Raw genomic sequence first — 23,746 nt, forward strand, 5'->3', positions numbered from 1 at the left:
AGAGCGTCGAATGGAATATGCAATGACAGAAGTAATACTTAAGGCTCATCTCTCCTCTTTATTTTGTTTTTCTCCATTGTTGCAGCTATTTTCTTCAGTCTGTTTCAGCAGAATAATCCCTGTTGCTTTTCACTGTACTGCTGTGAACCCAACTTACACGTGGTGCTAAAAAAAAATGTCAAAAATCTATTCATAGACTAAACAAAGACGCAGGTTTAAACACGGTCTTCACTGTTTATGCCCATAGCTTTTTACAAGTTCCTAGACAGACACACACACACATGGGAACATAAACAGAGTGACAGGGGCTGAGGGATTAAGGAGACAGAAAGGGAGACAAACAGGAAGATAAAAGGAGAGGTGTGTCCAAGTTGTCAATAGGAGTGGACTTCAGTGCTTCACTTTTTGCCCCTGGGTAACTCTATAGCCTACATACCAAAGTACTCACTGTGTCATTTCACCCTTTGGGTTTCTGTCTTTCCCGTTTGTACTCTCACCCCCACCCCACCCCTCTCATTTCACCCCCTGGTTTTTCCCGTTTGTTGCCTGACGAGTGGGAGATTAGACCTCATCAAAACATGCTCTACTTAAACATGCAAGCTTTAGCTAGAATTTCTTGGATACTGAAAGCTTAAAACCTGCAAATGCCTGTGAGACATTGCATGTAGCTTGCAAAAGTGGGGGCAATATGGATAAAAAGCACCACTAATTGTCAAAAACTGCTTTGGAAATTTGGAATTCATTAAGCAGCAAAAAACAACAACAAAAAAAGTTGCTACATGCCAAATGTGTCAAATAACTCATCAGCGTGCTTTTGTTCAGTACCAGCAAAGAGGAGCTCAATGACATGAGGTCTTAGAGAGTTTTATCGTTGCACTGTGGAGGGCTAAGAAAGATGAAACATGTGAAAGTAATAGTCATATTTGTCACAGACTGCCCGGGCACCAGTGTACCAGACCAGTCAGCATCTTTCTGCATTTAGTGGAGCAAATATGCAGCAGTCTGTCATCACTGCATCCTAACCTGTTGACTTTAAAGTGTTTCTGTAATCCCGGGTGGCTTAGCTATTAATTTAACAGCAATTCAGTTGAGGAAACATCTTGTCACCGCAAATATGTGAAATCCTCAGCACAAATCGTTTTACCTCCCATTACAAAATAAACAAAAATATAGGTTTATTTTGCTGGGATACTGTAAAAAAAGAGAAAAAAGGAGCACAACCACAAATTTTGCACAGCATTCAGCAGCACAGAGGCGCTTTTGAAAGCCTCACATGATTTCTTTTTTCTTATTACACACCCCTAAGGCTTTAGTTAGTGTGACTAGATGTGGTGAGAGAAGAGTGAGGAAAGAAGGTAAAGTGGCCAGAAGAAGAAGTGTGAATATAAGGAGGGGGCTGGGAGTGGGAGTGGGGGGAATCTTCTGTTGTTTCTATGGACAAATGCCTGTCCAAGCACAAGAGCAGAAACATGAGAGTGCTGTTATTTAGTGGGGAAGGAGGGAGGGAATTGTGGGTAGAGAGAGGGAAAATTTTTCAAAGTGGGGTTCTCGTATTTATAGTGAGTTGTGCTGCGTTTAGTTTGGCTGTGCCGACTAGTTTCTGAAAAGTTTATCTCCTGCAGAGAGGAAACAGATTTGACTTATTTGTAGATGTAAATGTATGCCATATGTGTTGGGAGCGGCTTTTATGCAATGTACAGATTTCTTGCCTGAACTATGCTTCAATATGGAAAAATATGACTTTTCCTGTGCATCCGACAGGGTAAAAAGTGTTGTTGTCATTATCGTCACCATCATCAGCAACACCTTTGCTGAGGTTTGCTGAGTGCCCAGCCAAACTTCAGCTAATGCTTTAAAGCTGGAGTGTGGTAGTGAGGCCCGGCCTGGCCCTGTGGTTTTTTGGTCAGCCACAACAAGGCCTCTGATTGGTTGGAGGTGGGGTAGGAATTTGGCTCTCCGAGCTCTAAACTCCACCTCCTCCTTCCCAGCCCCGGGTGTTGAGGCACAGCGGCATTCCCTGTGCACCAGTGTGCGCACACACTTAAACATTTCCATGTCACTTGCTTTCCCCTATGAAAGGGAGCTTCAGAGCAGGGAGTTACAGATATTTCAAGGAAAGTGAGAATAGGTGACAAAAGAAAGAGTACTCTCCTGCCCTGTGATTATGTGTGTGTGTGTGTGTGTGTGTGTGTGTGTGTGTTTCTTTTCCTCCCTCTATGAGTCTGGGAGAGAAGGGGGAGGACCTGAACCCTGCTAAGAAAGAGTCAATACCCCTGTAGGAGTCCACCAGACCATACACACTCTCACTCGCACCCTGACACACACATACATGCACACACACACAGACACACACACACGCATATACACACATCCATACACACACATGGCCACATACTTATTCAGTCCGCTGCAGGTACTGCAGCCTTAATAAGTTCAGAGCAGACGGACAAAACCCAGCAAGGAAGCGTGAAGTATAGAGTGAGAGAGGGGAGGAGGGATCTCTGGAGTTACTACTTGTTGCTCTTGGTTTTGCGAGTGGACTGAAGATGATTTTCCTTCTGCTTTCCCAGCGGCTGTGGGACCTTGTCTGAGGTGAGCACCAGCGCCACGCTTTTTTCTTCTCCTTTCACTGCCTCATAATTGTGCTAGAAAGGAGAAATAAAAAAAGAACAGGGGGGTAGAGTTACCACTTTTGTGAGTGTGGGATTGCTCTCTTGGTGGAATGGCGCATGGTTGGAGGGTTGGAGTGGGGGGAGCTGAAGGAAAGGAGGTGTGTGGAGGGAAGCTTTTCACATGTCAGGCAAGGATCATTATCAGACTGATCTGTCAGAGAGAGAAGCAAAATATAGGTGGGAAAGGAAAGATTACGCTTTCTTTTTTTTTGCGGTACTGCTGCAAAGGACCTGTAGCATGTGATTGCGAGCTGGGGTTCCAGCAGTGGGGCGACAGTAGATGAAAACAGGAAAAATCAGTTCAAATCTCAGCTTCTCCAGATTTTCTTTGTTCTGATTAACGGCTCCCTTTCTTTAGGCGTTTGTGCACGCCTCTTGGGGGCTGCTTTACCTGATAGAGCCGTGTAATATAAATTATACATTTATACACCACCTCTGTATGTGTCTGTATGCGTCTCTGTGTGTTTGTACTGGAGGAATATTCTCATTCCACTACCACCTTGTGGCAAGGCACAGGGTGGTGTTTAACTACTTTAGCCATGTGTAGTCTTCATTTATCAGCTCCTGTGTGATTACAGTGTCCTAGTAAGATAGTAGCTTTACTTGAATGTGCAGCCTCATCATCATTCTTCCACCAACATGTGTTTACATGCTTCAGTCTTTTATCCACTTACATAAGGGCAGAATGTCAACACTTTAGATAGTTACACTTTTGAGGATAGATATTAACCATTTACTTTTATTTTGTTTGCATAAATAATTTTGCCTTTTTTTTTTCAGAGCTTAATTTAGACTCAATTTTGTTGAGTGCCCCCCACCCCCCAGCTCTGAAGTAGTAGTGCAATGCTGTGTGTCCGGGTGTGCGGCGTTCATTGTTGTCCTATTATTAGAGCAAGCTGGGCCAGCCAGCAGCTGTGGGGAAGGAAGTAGGTTCAGAACAGCCGGAGGAGAGGGATTACTTGGAACACTGAGTTAAGAGTTATGGAGTGACTGCTAGAATGGCATTCCTAAGTTGGCAGAGTCGTTGGAGAGGGAGATGCGTGAAGCAGAGCACCAGACAAGGACCGGTGCAGATAATAAGAGGGACTGGAAAAACGTAAGAGGGTGGAGGTCAGCAGTGATGTGGACCAGTGCACTTGGCTGTATTTGTAGATCCTGTTTTTGTTGGACCGCTTGATTGCAGATTTGTTGACCTGAGTTTTTCAGGGCGTCAAATTTTCTATAATTTCTTTCTGTATTTTATTTTATTTTTTACAAACACTCGAACAATCCAAAACAGACACAAAGCAGACATTTTCGGCAAAGAACACTTAAAACGTAAAATCTGTAGAATCTTTGCATTTAGTGGCCCAGGCTGGGAGCTGATTAAGTGTTCTTAAGAAGTGAAAGTGAAGGATGTTTGCAGATAGGGACTGACTGCTGTGATAAATTGCCACCGCTCTGGCTAAAGGCATAATAGAATTCCAGTATTGCTCAGTGTCTCTGCTATCTCTCCCTCTCTGACCTTCTAAATCTTTGGTGTGTATTCCAGTGAAGTGTGCCACTCAGCAGTGGTGTTTGATAAACTTTGCTCCAGTGCTTGTTTTCTTGTAGCGCATAACTCTTTGCAGATTTCATTTTGAACTTTATTTTTATATGTATGACACATGCTGAGTTTTCTGTACGTTTGCGGGCTGTGACGTATTTACTGAAGAATGAACTGTTTGGTCAAAATGTGCCGTAATACAATTGTCCCTTGCGCACAGAGATTTCTCCAGATTTTCAGAGTCTTTTGATGATATGATGACTGAGCCTGTGCCCGTCTTTACTTCTGAATGATACAAATCTGAAATAGTTGAGACCCTGTAATAAATGTAAATAAAAATAAGATACGTGGATTTACAAATTCATACATCAGTTGACTTCCTAAATCCCAAACATCATGATTCAGAGAAGATTCAAGATAAACATCTTTTGTCTTGATCATACCTGTTTCGAAGCTCCGATCATTGTGAAATCAAACCACCTGCACCCATTTGTTGTTCTCTTTCCAGCTTTCCTTTACCTTTCCTACCCAGTCCTTGAAAAAAAAAAACTTGTGTAATTAGGAAGAGTCATAAATCACAGACAACAAAAGGGGTTTTTAGCACATGTTTGACAGCAGGATAAAGAGGTGGTTTCACTGTGTATGTGGCTTTTAGGTTTGGGGCAGAAGAGGGTACAATTATGACATCCAATTACTGAACACATGTTTTGCAGGGCACACTCTGTGCATGCGCTGCGTGTGTCAGATTGTGTGTAATAATCTTCTCGGTGTGTTTCTGTGTATTTCAGATTACATGTTTGGACACGTGAGTACAGCTGTACTCTCACTGCACTCAATGCTCATTGTTATCAAACTCAATTAGCCATTTCAATGTTTGCCCGCTGGATGACTAATCACTACTATGTAATTTCTGAATTTAGGGCTACCCCCTAAAAACACACAAAAAACAAAAAAGCAATGAGTCTGTAAGCCTAAATTCTTTATATTGCTTTTGGCATTTTCTGCCATTATTTAACACTCCAGTACAGAGCGAGTGGGAGGAAATGGACGTGTAGAATAAACATACACTGTTTGCTAATTCAGTCATTTTCACAACTAATTCAGGAGTTTGTCTCAATCGTCATGGGAAGATGCATGTATAGATCCCTGTATAGCTTGCCAGCCTATTGCACAAGTTAACTCAGCTCAGTCTTTGGACTCCAGAGTACCAGCTAGAGTATCATTAAAGATGAATATAGCGTTCTTTAAAGGTAAAGCAGTGCAAAATACTCATTTGTGATCTTTGTGGTGTGCTCTAAGCCTTCTTTTTTTGTCAATATGTGGAGAGTAGTTTTAATAAACATACCAATACTAATCCATCACCCTCAACATTTGTACCACTAAGGAGTGGAGGTCATTTAAGTACCTCAGTCGCTCTTTACTTACATTTGTTTGTCTTGGACAAAAACAATTTTACATCAGACTTCGAACCGCCCAAAAGTGTGGCTCTCTAACTTGCGAATTGTAAACACACAATGCTGCACCACCTTTTAATCTGTAGTCTGTAATCTGAGGTCTGAACACTATGTGTACAAAAGTACTGGGTCACCTACACATTACTGACTCCTACACTAAAGGAAAAAAAAGTTACATGTAAATTTTCTGTGTAATTTTGTTGCACAAGTGCAATGTAAAATATGCGATTTAATGGAATCTGTCAAATTAAATTTACTTGATTGCTACACAGTCAGTTTATATCAAGCATATTTTCCTTAATTAGTAATTTTTTGAATAAATAAACTCAGATGACGCTGCCCTTGAACCACACCTTTATTATTACCTATTAAACTGCCCGTGGAATAGACGCATGTGCTCTTTATTCGTCAGGTTTCATTCATGGTGGGTTTAAACTTGCTGTGTCATCATATGTGCAGTGTACCACCATGCTGCGTGCAGATGTTGGTACTGTAAACTCTGATATGTTCAGATAAAACTGGCCTTATTAGACTGTGGGCTGTGATTTTTTTTTTCTCTTTTTAATCTAGAACTTTATCCATAATTCATTTCCTCGTCTTCCTGGAAGCTGTCGTCATTACCGTCTGTCTCCCAGCTGGAAACCTAAAATGAGTCTCATTCAGATTTCATTCAAATGTTGAATGTTGCCACTAAAATAAAGCTGCTAGACCCTGTACAGTTTGAAATACAAGTATTGCTACTGCAGTTCTTTGTGGGGAAAATCTGCTATATTGAGCCACAGCAATTTGGGGTCCACCTAAATTACACATGCTCCTTGGGAGACAGATTAATAGATTTTAAAAAAGATTATACATCTGTGGGTGTTACCAGCTGTAGTGTTAGTTATGGGATAATGGTGCATTGGTTGGAACAATCACATCAAATCAGGCGAGACCTTTTCTGTACGGAGTTTGCATGATTTTTGGGGGGTGTTTTTAAATGAGATCTCCGATGTGCGGTGTGGAAGCGAGAGTGTGTCGGTCCGTTTCAGCCCCGTTGATGGACTGGCAGCCAGTCTAGTGTGCAGCCAGCCTTTTGACCTACAGCTGCCGGGATCGGCTCCAGCCCCACAGTTGGTTAAGCAATTAGAAAAATGGAGTAATGTTTAAGAGACTTTCTAAAAACGCAGACTTTGAGAAATATTTTGCGCACTTTGTTTATCAGTTCCCTTCCAAGGTTTATCTTACAGTTGTTCTCTCAGTTTATCGTTTACGTACGAGGACGTACACAGACCAGAGAAAGCACATGGGTGACGTAAGAATGCGGTCAAATATGCTGAGGCGAATCAGAAAACAGGAAATAGGGGAAAATGAACTCCCGCCACAGAGGTTCCCCATTCCCTGCAGTGCACCTCACTTCCTGTCACATAACTTCCCACCACTCATTTTGACTCTTTACACACAGACACACACACACACACACACGTACTTACACATTCCCACAGCTATTTTAATGACAAATAAGCCAAATATTAGTGATACTGATATAAAACCTGCTTTAACAATGAGCTACAGTTGAATGGCTTGTTAGTGTTTTTGTTTTTTATATAGACCCAGCGGTGTGAGACTGCACTGTCCTAGATAGTTACACTCCTCCTGTGTCCTGCCCTCGATCTCTCTGAATAGCTCCACACACAGCAACACCACACAGATGAAAGCGCGCCTGCCCAGTTAGGCGATTGAAGCTGTTCAAATACAGAACTCCAAATCCATCTGTTTCCTCCCTTTCTAACAAGTACCATTTCATCAGCGGAAGGATGCGCAAATACACCCACATGTGTGTGTGCTAGAGAGCGAGACTCGAGAGATCATTGTTTATAAGCTGGGATGTGGATTCCCACACAGAAATGGTGCTGATCAGTCGGATGCCTACGCTTTTATGGGCAAATTATGGGAAACATAATTTAAATGTCTGTTTCAATGGGTTTTTTTGATTTTGCTTTTTGCTTAATGTGTTTTCTTCCATGCATCTGTGTGTGTTTAGACTTGTTGACAGATTCCACTAGCTGTGTTGCCTACAGTGCGCCTCACTGAAAGTGACTGAGATCAGAAGGCACATTTTCTTTTTGGACAGCTCTCTTTCCACACAACAGGAAATTGAAAAGGTGATGCTCACGTTGATCAGCTGTTAAAGCTTTAAGGTTTTGCCCAACAAAAACAAACACTTTCTTTTGGTCTATCTGGTTTGTAGATTTCTTTTACAAGCTTGCTGTTACACTTGATTTTACAAACAGAACAGTTTCATGCTGGTTTCTAAACTAAATATATAGCACAAGATCAACTTTTATAGTGCCAGCAACTGTGAACACTTACTTCTCAGTAAATTTTCTTTCATTCCAGGGACTTTTTATAAAAATATATACTGCTGATCAAGTCATATGAACCAGGATTAACCACAATATCATAAATTACAAGTAAATCAAACCAGTATTCTTCCAAGTGCTCTTGGAAGTCTTCTTGTGTAGTGATTGTGTAATGAAAACAAAAACCTCCCAGTTGTTATGAATGGGAAACTTGCCATGGAGTCCACAGCTGTTTCTCTGTTCTAGGCTTATAAACATCTTAAGTTTAGGCATTTCAACATCAGAGTCTATGAGACCATCTCTGGAGTTGAAAAAGACAAAGATTGGTATGGCGGTAGGGCTGGGCCATATCATACCGTTCACGATAATACCGGTATAATGTCGGGCAATGATAAGAAAATGAAATATCGTGATAAAATATGGGTAAAACGCGCATGCGCAGTGCCTTTGTTTTCATACGCAAACGGCGTAAAAAGCGTGCTGGCGACAGAGAATAAGAAGGGCGAAACCGGATCGTTAAAAGAAACGGATGAACCGGAATTGGTTTTTAAAGATGCTGCAACTTCAGTGGTGTGGAACTGGTTTAGCTTTCGTCCGTCAGATACACAACAAAGCACTATTTTTGGTAGCGCATGCTAGCTGGATGTTTTTTGGAAAATACGGCACACTTAAAATCAATCCTTTGATTTTTCTGAAAATCGACAGTGCCCCTTATAATCCCGTGTGCCCTATGTATGAATTCTGGTTGTGTTTACTGACCTCGAAACGATTTTATGTGGTACACAGCGCTGAAAAATGTTTTAGTACGACTTTGCTAAGCTACGAACCTGCACCGCTTGATGGGCATTACGGCTATCGTAGGCAGGAACCTTGCGGAGTGATACGCACTGTGCTTCAACATAATATTACCGTATTGTGTGTGTATAACCTCTTTTTAAGTTTTGTGGATATTATACATGGTTATGCTGAGGATATGTCGGCCAATTTCCACTGGAAATGCCTTTTGGTTAAACTGTCAGCAAGGAATTTGCATTTGCACTGTTAAATTTTTATATAACTTAAACAAGCAGCTATTTTTTATGTGCATTAAAGTGAAAATACATTGATGGGTTTTTGTTTTTTTTTGCACTAATAAAGTTGTGGAGTTCTAAAAGTATTTTGTCTAGTGTCAATTATATCGTCAGTTATATTGTTATCGCAAATTTTCAAATGTAGATCGTGATAAATATTTTTGGTCATATCGCCCTGCTCTATATGGCGGTATCACAAATGAGAGCTACCAAATCTAACAAAAACCCATCCTGTATGGTGGGTTTTTGCTAGTTTTGCTAGTCATCTTCTTTGCAAGCTACACAGTCAAGCTACATAGAAACCTGTTGAGTTTTAAAGTAGTGCTGTCAGTGTTAATCTCGTTAAAATGACATTAACGGCATAACCGCATTAACGCAGCAAATCTCCATTAGCGAGTTAACGCGAAGCGCCCCGTGCGTGGGGCTGCACGGCGCTGATGCGTTAACAAGCTAACTGCGCTAATGTGCTAACGCATTAACGAGCTAACCGCGCATAGGGCGATCCGTGTTAACTTGCTAATGGAGAGTTCCCGCGTTAATGCAGTTATGGCGTTAACATCATTTAAAAAAAAAAAGTATACATCACTATTTTAAAGACAAACTATGAAATACCATCATTATAGTATGGTCGGTGATAGCCACCAAAAAATATACAGCTAGGGGACTTAGTACATGTATTGATTTCTTTCTTTTTTATCAATAATTTGGTAATTCAAACATGCTACCATTAAAGCTTTAAAACATGGAGCTGTCTTTTATAAAGTGTGGAACTGATCAATTTCTCAAGCTGCAATAAAAGGAACTGCACTTCCTCATTGGTTGCATTTGTTGGTGCCACCGTGCTGATATTAAACAGACCTTATGTTTATGTTTTTTCTCATTATTACAAAGTAGTGCTCCAACCGATGGGAAGGTGGATTCATCTTGATGTTAATCAGGGTTAATTGAAGAGGAACTGGGCATATTTTCTGTTTTATACATTCTCTTACTTTGCCATCGGATCTCAGTACATTTCGTTTAGCCCTGCAGGGGAGCCCAGAAATACCCTGCTGTGAATTTGTACTGAATACAGATCAAAATGATAAATTATATAAGGCTCTGGAGTACAATACCTTCACACAACTCAGAGTAAATCTCACAGTTGCCAAGTTTGCTGCGTGTGCTGCAGGCATATGGGTTGTTATAAACATAAAGATATATGGAGAGAGGAGTGATATGGTACAGCGAAATTTTATATTGATTTCTCAGATACACAAGGACCCACAGGAGGAGGTACAGGTTTGGAGCTATGTAAGGTAAACCATAAGAGTGATATAATGGAGCCGTGGGTCCATGCAAAATAATATGCCACATATAAGAAAATATACTGGTAAATGTGATCTTTAGAAGATCAGGGACAGGGAGCATTTATTCTGACCTCCAGTGTATTCAATGTAATATTTATGCTGTTCCTTGTGAAGCCAGAGGAGAATATATGGGATTTTCATTGACACCAAATGGGTTTTATTGTCCACAAAGTCTGAATTTGAGTCAGCTGAAGAGCAGACTTCTGATTTTATGCAAAAGCTTGGACACCCCTTGGGAAATTACAGACATTTTTGGTGCAGGGGTATTGTAAGAGTCATTCTAATAGCATATAGCTTATATAATGAATTCTGGAATAAGCCATCCTGTATAATGTGTTTTTCCACCATCTGCCCCATAACCCCAAAGCAGAATATAAACAGCTGGCAAGGCCGTGTTCTTTAATCGAATACTGCTTCTTTTTTTCTCTTCAAGTACTTTGAAAATTGTTGCTAAAGTCCATTTTTGTCTTCATCTATCATTATCTGTTGTTTAGCAAAACAGAACATCCAGGTGTTCCTTTACATGCTATTGTGACAAAGTGGTTAGGCATGAACTCGTTTACCACTTGTCCCTTAACCATATTGATAGTTTATTCCTTGTTATTTTACAGTCAACCCTAATGCTTTAATTTATACATTGCTGGTTTAACTTTGCTTAACATACTACCCAGATTTTTTTTTTTGTGGTAGTTGCATCCATTACATCCATGCATATGTTTTTTTAAGCAAATACTATTAACCATTAGGTCATTTGAATTTTCTTCTGTTCACAGGCAAATGCCTGGTAAACTATGTTTCTTTATGTTGCTTTGGTTATACTTACCATGTTTTTCCTTTAATCAGGTCCTATACCTAAACCAGGTGTGTGAGAAAGGCTGCCCCAGTACTTCCTGTTTATATAGGGTCATGAGGTCATATATTGCATCACTGGGTGTAACCAAATGAAGGGTTTTTCATTTTGTATAGTATTGTTTATTTTCTTTATAGTCTTTTGAGTTGTATTGTATGCCATGTTTTACTTTCCAAACCATTTAGCTGAGTAAATGAGTTTGTCAGTTTCATGCATAATCTTATTCCTGTCCTTTGTTTAGAATCGTATTGTTTGGTCTGACCTATTTTTTTCGATGGTAGAGACTAATGAGGTTCAGGTGTGTGTAAAGTCCTGTATAAGGCAATTGGGATTTTTGCCTACCAGCTTGGTTGTTTCATAGTAGAATGGAGATGCCAGAAATAAAGTATACTTAAAAGAAACTTTACTAGTATGCTGATGATGTCCACTTATCACCTTCCTTGCTGTTTATGTTATGCTACCTCACAGCTATAGATAGTGATTTTGTGAAGAGGTTACAGGTGAGGGTAATTTTTCGATGTTTGCACATCAGGGCTGCACAGTGGAATGCCCCACCGCATACCTTTCTACATTGTTAAGCTATGTATTATATGTTCGCAGGCTTTAATGTGATGTTTGCCTGCTGTTAACTCTTGGATAAATATTTGCCCTTATCCTTTTTTTTTTTTTTTTTTTTTAGTGGATAAGATGCACTTCTTTAGTCTTTTGTTTTAATTTGTGTGAGACTATGAGATATAATCTTTCAGGATTGTTTTCTTTGGGAATCCTAAATAGTTTAGATTTTAAAAAGAAAGGGAACTAATGAAGCAAAGTCAGCACCTTTAGAAAAAATTTAGTGTCATTCTTTATTTTCTAACTTTTAATGCTAAACTCCTCTTCTACCTTGTCATTAGTTAGAAAGAAGTAAAAGGGAGCAGTGGCTATCAGGTTTGAAATTCTAAGCTGTGCTTCTTTGGATTTTAAAAAAAATATTGTATACTGGGGTTTCATTTAAAAAAACCAAAAAAAAAAAACCCCAAACAGACATCTACCTATCTAAATATCTTCTAGGCCCCGTGGCATCTCTCACTGTCAGACCTGATCGTCGCTCTGCAGTTCACCTTTTTTTTTTTTTTTTTTTGCGCTCCAAGTGTGTAATCTAGAAATAACACTTTTTAGTAACCCTTCTTCAAAAATGCGCCCAGCAAAAATGCTCCGAACACTGTGAAGCTCATGTTCCTGTTGCTCTTCCATTCCTATGTTCAATCACTCTTCAGGCTTCTTCAGCAGCTTCCCTTTTTTTCTTTTTTTCCCCTTTTTGATAAGCATCAAGCAAAAAAAAAAATGTGTGAACTCTTGCTCGAGCTCGGAGTGAGGAACACCTCCATCTGTACTGTTCAGCACCCAGCAGCAACACCACGGGAGTCTGTGCGCTTTGCGAGACACTGAGAGACACTGTGTTCCTTCAAATGTTCTGTGAGTTTTGTTTAACTTGCGCATATGACTTTGTCAGGTGACTTTGCAGTTATAATATCCAAAACCCCTCTGGGAGAAAATCTTTGACTGTTCCCAGTTGATTGTCGTCTGTTTTCTGGAGCTTAATACAGCCCAGGGCTGTATAAAGTACACATGTGGGCCTAAATGCGGGGGTGCTAACACTTTAGAGCCAATCCTCCTATGTATGGGCGGGGGGTATGGTACTACAGGGCCCCCACCATGTTTGTTTGAATTCAGGGGCAACATAACTGGTAGCGTATCCCCTGTCCAAGTGTTATTGACCCATTGATGTAAGTCAGCTTGATTGGGCGGCACAGCTTGTGGGCCTTTGCTTGTGCTTTAAGAGGACCGCCTCAACAAAGTCTAGGCTCAGTGTTCATGCAGACAAATTCTTGCAGTGCACCGACTCATTGTAGCCACCACAGTTGGAGAAGAAAGTGGGTGATTGCATGCCAGATGCAGGTGAGAGACCCATTAACGGTTGGCACATTTGCACACATCAAAGGTCAGTGGTTTATGGATAGAGAAGCACTACCCCTGGGTATCGCTGCCAAATCTCTAGTGACCTCCGTAACCTCCCTCTGTGGACCACTTAAATTCCACATGGCCGTTTAACAAATTATGCCTATTGTTCATATGACAATGGAGCCTCTGTGACTGAATGGATAGCAGTGACCCTTACATGGGCTGTGACTGAATTCCACGCATTCCAATATGAAGAATGTGAAGTGGAATTAAATAAAGTACGAGACACATAAAGATTTTATTGGTCTTCTTCTGTGCAGTTCTGTGCAGAGGCTAAATGTGAATGAGAGCAAAGAGAAAGTGAGTAATTAAAGGAGAAGTGAGAAAATGCTTTTTTTATTGCAAGGGCAAAGTTAGGGAAAGAGCAATAAAAAGCTGAGGAATAGCGTTTTTGAGGAGGATAATTTGAAGCAATACGGTTCTGCTTCTGTAATGACATGTTTCTCTACCCAAAAAATCCAACTTCCTGGCTCTGCCTGTCCTCTAATGTTTTCTGTCTCTAGAGCTGGTCTTGTCAGAGAAAAGAGAATTATAGATTCCTGACAAGAAAGAAAATGTCGTGTACGCTATTTTAGAAGTGTGTATGCATAATTTAGCTACCTTGGTTGATAGCTGTGAAGCAAGAAGACTGACAACACTTTTTTGTATACTGTTTGACATCAGAATGAACAAGCTTTCAGTACATCATGTTCAAATGAAAGTTCAAACGTTTGCTTTGAAGTTACGTTCCAACCACAAGCTTTTAATGGCATATTGTTCGGTTTATTTAGTATAGAAGTTTCTCATGCGGCACCAAGCACACATTCATCAAGAGTTGTATAAACTAAATGTCGCAAGGTTGACAAGTGGTTGCTGGTGGTTGTTGCCAGGTGAAATCGGTTGCAGAGTAATAGATTTGTATTTTCTAATTCGTTTTTATTTTAATTTCATTTTGACTTTTTATTTTTAATTCAGTTTAGTTTTATTGAGTCTCTTTTTTGTTTTAGTTTAGTTTTTATTACTAGCACTTTATTAAAGTGTTAGTTTCAGAGGCAAGATTTAGTAAAATTTAGTACATTTTAGTAAAATCAGCACTGGTGTATATAATACCAATAAAAAAACAACAACATAATTTTATGAAAGCAGTTGAGTCTCAGTCTTGTGAACATCTTGTGGTTCACAAAACTGTATTAGTTGTTTTTTTTCCCAGAAGTTTAGTGTTTTATTTTTGTCATATTGTGTCTTTTAGTTTGTAGTTTAGTTTTAGTGAACTACAATTACCCTGGTCGCTAGCAGATTGCTTTGGTGACGTGTAGCTTAGATGGAAGATGGCAACTTGTCTGCAAATGCTTGCCAACTAATAACAAAGCAGTATTAAAACTTGAAATATTGCAACTCAAAGTGGAAACAGAGAACTTTTACCTTCAAGTTTAAGGTTGTTTGCCAACGCTGCAGCTAAAAAACTTTCAGAAAAATTGTACTTTCAAGGCCACCAATCACTGAATGCACATTTTTCAATCACTGGTGGTTGCCAGGAAGTCACTTGCTGGTCTCTAGACCTGTGTTATTGGGGCCTTATTCACCCAACCCTACATTCTCACACATACATTCTCTCACAGACAATTTAGTTGTGTGGTTTGTTGTCATGTGATTGCAAAACCTCAATAGTGTTTGCTTGAAGCGCTCTAAAACTGGCTCTGAAAACACTTATACATATATATTATCCTTTCCAATTGTTTTAGCCTTTTGTCCACACATACAGAGTTTTAGGTCAAAGAAAGAACTCCAGAGTTGATGTGTAGATGAGGTAGACTTGAGTCTGTGAGATCTGAAGAGAGTACAGCACAGAGAAGGAGGTTCGGATTGGTTTGCTTTGTGTTCATTTGTGTTTTTACGTGAATGGAGATTTTTTTTAAGCCTTTATAATGACATGATTATTTATTTATTTATTTGAGGACTTTTATTCTTCCATTCCCTTCCTGCAGGAACAGCGTGGTATTTGACATTTAAAGGGGACTTTTCCATCTGGATTATATAAGAAATTGCTAAAAGGAGATGGAAAGTGAAAACCTGTGGCGAGCTTAACATGTATTATGTGTCTGTGCGTCATGCTTAGAACATGCATTTTTCCACAAAGGATTGATCCCATTTGCTTGAGTAAAATCTCAGTGTAGTTGATGGAGATGTTTGTACTTGTGAGTTAGCGGGTTGCTAGAATCTGACCAGCAGTCTATGGCTCGATTGGAACAGATTTTGCTATGTAAGCGTTCGCTTAAACGTCAACAGCAGAGTATGGTCTTTTCATACTCTAATCCTTACATTGTCTCTTTGATATGCATTGCACACAGCCATGCACGACTGTGTTCATTTACTGTCAACCTGCATGTTGGTATAGGAAGGACAGAATAGTAAAAGAGTGAGGTGGTCAGGAGGGAAGCCTCCAGTATAATGACAGTATGCTAATAAGTTGATCAGCAGGCGCCTGATCCTGCTCAAATGGAACACAACATGTTCCATAAAGGCTGTCATCTAAGCAGCTGTGCAGAATGTAACATTGTGATCAGGCTATAATACCACTTTCTTACTCAAAGTACTGCAGAACCAGAGTTATTTTAGTTTTGTGCTTTCCAGTTATTAGAATTTTCTTTCCTTTTTTCAGTTTAGTTTCGTTTCAGTTAGTTTCCAGAGTGAGTTTGCTCTCTTCAGTTTTGTTTTTATTCTTTGAAAGTTTACTTTCAGATTTACTAGATTTATTAGTTTCGAAGTGAATCTGTCATGTAATTATAAATTTTCTGGGGCTTTTTTAATATTCACAGTAGGTATTTTAAAAAAAAAGCACTTTTTGGAGACACAGTCGAGTACACTGTCGCAAGTATTAATAAACAGATGCACAAATCCTCAAAAACTAAAACACTGGTCAAAGATAAAGAGTATCACAATGGACTTTCTCTGTTAAGTCGGGCTTTCTGCTGTAGGGTCTGTGTGCCTTCACATAAAAATGGGCATTTCACAGGTCATATGACTCTTTTTCCACACAAAATGATCCCCCTGAGTGCCGCCTACTACAGTCAGAGACATTATCAAATGAAGATGATAACATGGTGATAAAACCCTGTAAAGGACATAAACAGTAAAACGAAACACTGTTGCAAATAATGCAAGTTAATCTGGCGATTAGTCACACAGAGCAGTAAAATCAACCTTTTAGTTTGAGTTAATTGCTTTACCGCTGAGTGCCCTCTACATGATGCAGTTTAGCAAGTTTAAGAAGTTAAGTTGATTCTTGTATTGTTTTTTCTCTTTTGAACCTAGAACCTATTTTGCACAGTAGTCATCTGCTCAGTTTTTTAAATAGTTTATTAGCAGACAGAGCCGCTGCTGTGTACTGGGATTGCAGCCCTGGTTTGTGGCGGGTGGTATCCTAACATAGCTGAGCTATGCAGCCAATTGTTTTTTTATACCTAATAAAAATTTAATTAAATACTTTGACCAACTAGTATTTCTGGAGCAAAGCAACTTTGAAATATCCAGTCCCATTCAGCCAAGCCAACTTTATTTATAAAGCACTTTAAAAACAGCTAGCACTGACCAAACTGCTGAATCTTAAACAAGAAAAAGTATAAATACTAAAAATAAAAATACAATAACAATAAACAATATAATAAAATTAACAATTCTATAATGGGTTTAAAGCCAAACCAAAGAGGTGGGTGTTCAGACTAAAAATATCGACATTGAGGAGACCTTTCTAATTTCTAATGGTCACAATTGTTCCACAATTTGTGATCTGCAAAAACAAATAAAAGAATTTTAAAATGAACTCTAAAATGAACAGGCAGCTGTGAGCAGTGAGGATAAAATGGGAGTTCCAGTTGAGTTGTAATAAAAGCATGGATTTCACTGCTGATCTCACTTTAAAACCCAATTCAGTTTTATTTATATAGCACCAAACCACAACAACACTCACCCCACGGCACTTTATATCATATAGTAAAGATCCAACAATATTAGAGAGAAAACCCCAACAATCAGAGGCCTACTTTGAACAAGACCTTGATGACAGTGGGAAGGAAAAACTCCCTTTCAACAGGAAGAAACCTCAGACAGAGACATAAATCTGTGAGAGGATTTTGTAAAGCCATGGCAGGCAGTTCTCCACGGCTGAATTAAGCCATAGTGTTGTGTTGTGTAGTGTTCTTTGTTTTTTCAAATGCCTCTCTCCTCATTCATTTAATAAAGGCTTCAAAATAACTGCTCAAAGGTGTTACCACGAAAGCTGCCGAGCAGCGAGACTTGCCTCTGGAAGGACTTTCAAAGCAGCTGCTTGTTACTTTACATAATGGATATGACTGTGCATGTGCCCTTTGTGGCATTTTAATATTACATTTGAAGACAACACTGTCAAAGGTCCCTCTGTGCTTTTCTCAAGTGGCTGTTTCATAAGCGAAGGCTCCCTCTCATCTCTCTCCCTTCGTCACTGCTGATTTGCGCTCTTCCTCTAATCAAAGCTTAAGAGGAGTTCATCTCCTCTCCTCTCCTCCCCCTCCATCTCGCATATCTGTTTGTCTCTGGCCAACGGTGTCACACAGGCTCGCCTGTTCTCTTTCTGTCTCTAGGCTTGTATAATGAGCTCTGCTTGGGACAGGACATTCTCCAGTTTGGCCTTTTACTCTCTGGCCAAGAGGGAGTGGGAGGCTTGAATAAGAGGAGGAAGAAAAGAACGCTTAGATAGATGTAAGTAGTCTGTCACTATAGCAGCATACAGGGGTAGGTTGAATGTGTTCAAAGAGAAAATTTAGATCGGCTAACTTAATTACTCTCTGCATGGAACAATAAAAAGTATGAGTAGGTTGAGATGGTTTCACGGTTCCCCGTCTCTCTGCTGCTTCATGATTACAGTCCTGGACATGAATCCTGCATATCATGGTAAACAATAGTTTATTTACTTATATGTTTAACCAAAGGCTGATACTGTGTTTAAAAGTCTGTCATAAAAGTATGCAGCATTTGAGTTTTTCCTACACCGTGGCACAAATAGACTGTTGTCAGTGTCACCGAGTTGTACATTACCATGTTTTCCAGTAGGGGTCAGTGTTGATACAATTATGATCTACTGTTTAACTGAATCGTAATTAAGTATTGTATACATACTGACTCCATTATAAATAAAAACATGTACTTTTAATAATATTTGGATAACATAACTAACTATTTTTATAGGAAAACAGAATTATGAAAATATTTTGGCAACATTGAAAAAATTTTAATGTCCATTTTAAGAGAAAACGTAGTGAGTCAGTAATGCCACAGGCCTGTATATAACTGTACATTGTTAGCCTTTATTCGGAAGAGAGATATAGAGGAAGACAAATGATACGCAATGTGCTCCTTGCTATCTGATCAGTGCTTGTTGGCAGTAGCTGGGTTCAGGCTGAACACAAAATGAGACCGTGGCTTGTGAGAATGTGGACGTTGCTGATAGCTTTAAAAAGAAGCTGAAGACCTGCCTGCTATTATTTAGTTTTGTCCATTTATACTGTTTTCATTGCTGTATCTTACTTGATATTGTAGAGCAGCTTGTGACTTTTGTTCTTGTTGCTCTTGATAAGTGCTGTATAAATAAACGTACTCCCTTACTTGTAGGACGAGTTTGTTGCTGTTTACACCAAACCCATCGTGACTTTATTACATATAATAAAGTCAAGCTGTCTTTTAGAGGGGAAGCTATGATCTGCCCAAGGAGACTCCAGCAGCAGTAGCAGTAGCCATCAGTTTCAGCCTATCCACTGCTTGTAATCCATACTAATGCATTTCTCAATTTCCAGATGAACGAGACACTCAGTCCTTGAATCTTTACGCTTTCTTAGAGCTGTCTAATCCCTGTGACTCTGTCTGAGATGTTTCGCTTTTAATGGCTGGCTGTATTTGAGCAGTAATGGCCACTGTGCTCCCCTTTTCTGTGTTCGACCCTGTATCCGTGTGGAGACAATAGAGTGAGCTGTGTTGAGAATCAATACGTCTCCCTTTGTCTTTTTTTTTTGTGCGGAAAGTGGAATTAGTTCCATCTTCAGAGCAGCAGTATTTTAGAGAACAACAGGCTCACTTAGTGCCTCTCTGGGTTTTAGGTCTCACTTTCAGAACTCTGAAATGTCATTGCTCTTACCATCTTAACACTGATGGTTTAGGTTGAGTACACCTTGCTAATTACACCCTCTCAAGTAAAATACTCTTGTGAAGTCAGAGTTAGACAAAAGCAGAAACTTGTAAAGAAACAGAGTGAAACATTAGTCTTTAGTGCTAGTTGGACAAACTTCTACTGTTCTTCTATCTTGGATACAATGTGGTCAGTTCAACAGGTCACACTGACTTCACATTCCCCATGTGGTGTTTTCACTTCTGTTTCTCTCAGGTACCATTCAGGCATCTTCTACTTCATTTTCTAAAGGATTTTGCTGTTGTGTTTGAGTAAATCGAATAATTTACCCTTATTTACTGTAATACACCCTCTTACATCAAATCTTGTTGAGCCCATTATTCGTTAGTCGAACACAAGAACACTAATAGCCTTTTTCCAGGAGTACCTACTTGGGTCAGCTTGGCACAGCTTTTAGGGTTTTCCATTAGGTGGTAGTACTTGGTACCAGGTACTTTTTTAGTGCCTACTCGGCTGGGGTTCCAAGTGATCTGAGGCGATTCGAAAATGTGACGTCAGCAGACTGCATGTCACTGATTGGCTAGTCAGTAGTATCACTTGTTGAGTCATGAGAGCTTCTCCTTCACAAAAATCCAGGCCGCTAATTTTGAAACCTGAAAATTCAGGAAATAGCTACACAAAAAACAACATGGTGGTCCCTGAGTCTGACAAAAAGCCTTAGACTGACCAGCACGTATACCAGCGCCTCGATACCCGTTGCTGTGGCGTTCGTGTCTCATAGAAATGATGTCGCAAGACTTTCAGTCGCATGCTGTAACAACCATAAGCACATTACATTTTACGAGTTTGTAAAGGAAAATGACTGAAAACAAGTCAAGTCAAGTGGAGCAGGCACTAAAAGGCTAAAAGGTTTTGCAGGACTCCACCTGCAGACATCATTTTGACTCTTGCTTAATTCGTTCTCACTGCCCTAAATGGCTTGTACAGTCAGTACAGTCAGTGCAATACATTTATCATGATAGATTGAGTCATTACTCTGTCTGTACACTGCAGGACTTTTTTTTATTTAAAAAGCCTTTTCCACTCTGCTGCTCTTGAGAATAATCAATTCACATGGCTGACTGACTGGAAAATAGTCACTTAAATAACTCCTAGTGATTCTTGGGTTTGAGGAAAGGCTGTCAAAAAGATTGTAAAGAAACTTGCACATCTGTATTATCTCTATAGTGCATATTTGAATGTTCAAGTAAGGTAAATAGAGCAGGCAGTTTTTAGATTTCATGTTACTGTGAGCTAGAATGACCAAAACCAACTAACACCTAGCCCCAAGTAATCGAAAACTTCCAATAAACTGCACTGCAGATTTTAGTTTTCGTAGGGTAATTGGAAGAAAATTCATCACAACTTGAAAATATGTTGATTATTGTTTTGTTTTTTTATAAGACCTCAGATGTCCTCTAGACCTATGAAGACCAGTCTTATCAAAAACTAAGTACACCTTTTCAGCTTTTAAAAGATTTAAACGGGTAAGCAACAGCCAGGTGCTACTGATCAAATTTACTTCACCACCTCTATAAGAGCACTGATCTGGTGCAGGAATGCGTCTATACAACGCCACAAGGAGTGACCCAAGAGCTACAGTTAAAGTTCATGACAGTAAAATTAGAAAAAGACTGAACCAGTGTGGATTGTTTGGAAAGCCTCCCCTGTCTAAAAATAGCATGGCAAAGTTACATCTGAATGTACCACAAGACGTCAGGAACGATATTATTTGGACAGATAAAACCAAGGTGGAGATGTTTGGACAAAATGTACGGCACCACATTTCACCTCATAACAGTGGTTAAGCACGGTGGAGGAGAAGTGATGAGTTGGGCACCTCATGGTCATTGACCTGACCTCTGTATTGCCTCTGTATATAATTCGAGAGTCAAATATGAGGCCATCTATCTGGCAGCTAACAGCTGGCTAAAATTGGGTCATGCTAAAGCACATGCAATCTCAAGCATATCAGAATGACTTGAAAAGGAAAGAACCAAGGTGTTGCAGTGCATCAGTCAAAGTCCAGCTCTCAGTCTGATAGAATACCTGAACGTCATGTCAGGAACTTAAGAGGAGCTATGTGATCATTAACAAAAAAAAGTAAACCTTGCACATATCCTGAACTCTCCTTTGATTGTTTTTTTTAAGCTGTTATTCTCAGATTTATTAGCATTTTGTTCTGGAGGTCTTATTTTGAAAAGCAATTTGAATTCTTGCAATGTTTGCCATATTCATTAGTACCTGCGAAAGCTTATTTGGTCCTTTTATAATGCAAATGTTTTTAGCCAGCATACATGTGTATGCCCAGAGTTTGGGCCGGTAAAACAGATTAAATGTTCCTGCAAAACAGGGAAATGATGAGACAGAGACGACTGGTGAAGTTTCTCTTTGCCTCGCTTCTGCCATATTTATTTATACAATCACATGTATTTTTAACTTGCAGCATCACCATTCTCTATATACAACAGAAATAACAATAAAACCGTCTGTAAGTTCAAGCTGCAATACCACGATCTTTTCATGGGAAACAAGAGTACTTCACGTGTAGTGACCTTCAAATCATTTACTCGACAATTCAAAACAATATGAAATGCATGTTCAAATACATTTTTACCTCGATTTAACTCTTAACCCAAATACCTATGTATTCTGATTGTTTTAACCAACATACCAGTGCTTGGTCTTAAACCAATTTAGCTTAGTAGCTCACAAATACATGAAAGAGTCATGTGTATGCTGGCAGGCTTAGCTTTAGCTTTAACATTCTCAAAATCACTTTTCAGAACCAGTAAACAGTTGTTCTTCACTGCCAACAGCAGATTAACATTCATATTCACAAAATCAGGACACGACAAGGAGCTTATTCAGCTAAAACGACCTGAAATAAGTGGAGAAAGGAAACCAAAATGGCGCCCGCGGCTGGCTAGGCTTTGGCATTTTTTTCCAGTCCTTCTACTTCATAAAACGTAACAAATAACAGCGTTTACCCGCTGATTTATACCCCCACATTTAGCTATGTTTCTTATCAATATTTTACAACCGTTTTACTATAGTTTTACCGGTTGCAAACCTGCAAAACAGGGAAATGATGAGACAGAGACGACTGGTGAAGTTTCTCTTTGCCTCGCTTCTGCCATATTGGAGAGGAGGACCTATGACCTCGCTATTCTGTCTCACTGAACAATGCGCCACCCGGAGGCTGGGGGGTGCAACTACCTCATTACACATGGTTCACTTCGGTGACAAGTCTCTCTTTCTTTTAACAAGTACTACTCCTGATGTGACCACACATTAGTGTGTCACACGCGAAAGCCTGTGGTTTACTTTACTTTTTTCTTGGCCTTTCTTCCTTTTGGCCCTTTGACTGCCCACTGGTGTGTTTGTCATCGAGGCAGAGGGGAGCCACCAGCTGTACACGAACTCTTCCTGACCCTGGACTGGCTGTCTATAAACTCCTGGCTGGTCAAACAAGAACTCATTGTAGGTAGCTATTCCCACAGCGACTATCATGCTGGCAAGATCAATCTGCTTTCAAATAAAAAAGAAAGCGGTCCGGCCTTACACGCGCCGCTTTTGTGTGTATGAATAACACTCAACTGCCATATGAGTTCAGTAACCTTACAGACTAGGTTTTTAAGACTTTGCGTGTTGTGTGTTTATTGCTGCTTTCACCTTTAAAAGTACAGAAAATATGTACACTCTTCAGGGGTTTTTGTTTTTCATGAGCTCAGTGGCAGCAATGCAAAACCTGGAGGCAATGCATTTCTCCTGCTTTGCAGCAGGAGGCTCTGGCTTGATACTGAGTGATGTATGCTTGCTAAATACGCTCTGTGGGACCTCGGGAATGCCTACTCTATGTTATAAGACATACAGGCACAAACACACACTGCTATATTGTGTCGATGGGAGTTTATGGACTGGGGTAATGACAAAAACTCTTCACAGCATGCAGCGTTATGGTCCCCACTGCTCTCACTAGCAACAAGCAGCATCACAGTGAACAATTGAGCAGCCACTGAAGGAAGGAAATGTATTGCAGAGCGCGAGTATGAGAGAAAAAGAGAGGAAGACTTTGATTAGGTACAATCAACACAGAAATCTGTTCATCTTGGAAACCATGGCAGACTTTGATTACAAGAATGTATAAAATTGACCTTTTTTGAGCTGTTTATGATTGTGTGTTTCTGATTAGATATCTTGATTTTTATAAGTGTCTTTTTTGGTAATAAGTTTAACTTAACTTGTGACTTTTTAGTCAGTTTCCAGCTGGATCTAATAGCTGTTTTACATGAGTGGAGCTGAATTTTATTA

At 39.7% G+C, this 23,746-nt stretch overlaps 1 protein-coding gene across 2 annotated transcripts in view; it reads left to right on the forward strand.

Moving 5' to 3' along the window:
* LOC146706116 (disabled homolog 2-interacting protein-like) overlaps window positions 1-23,746 on the forward strand; it is a 175,456-nt gene that overhangs the window by 21,236 nt on the left and 130,474 nt on the right. The window contains exon 1 of one of the 2 annotated variants that reach the window (XM_085464137.1): window positions 2,266-2,592. The exons of the other annotated variant lie outside the window; for it this stretch is intronic. The gene's annotated coding sequence lies outside the window, so the exon portion shown is untranslated. Of the gene's footprint in view, window positions 1-2,265; window positions 2,593-23,746 lie in introns of those variants that run through there. 2 annotated transcript variants of the gene reach the window in all.

The sequence above is a fragment of the Copadichromis virginalis genome, linkage group LG7 (assembly GCF_057382275.1).
Source record: "Copadichromis virginalis isolate Kocher_CV1m ecotype Utaka linkage group LG7, C_Virginalis_male_GT1.1, whole genome shotgun sequence".
Taxonomy (NCBI): domain Eukaryota; kingdom Metazoa; phylum Chordata; class Actinopteri; order Cichliformes; family Cichlidae; genus Copadichromis; species Copadichromis virginalis.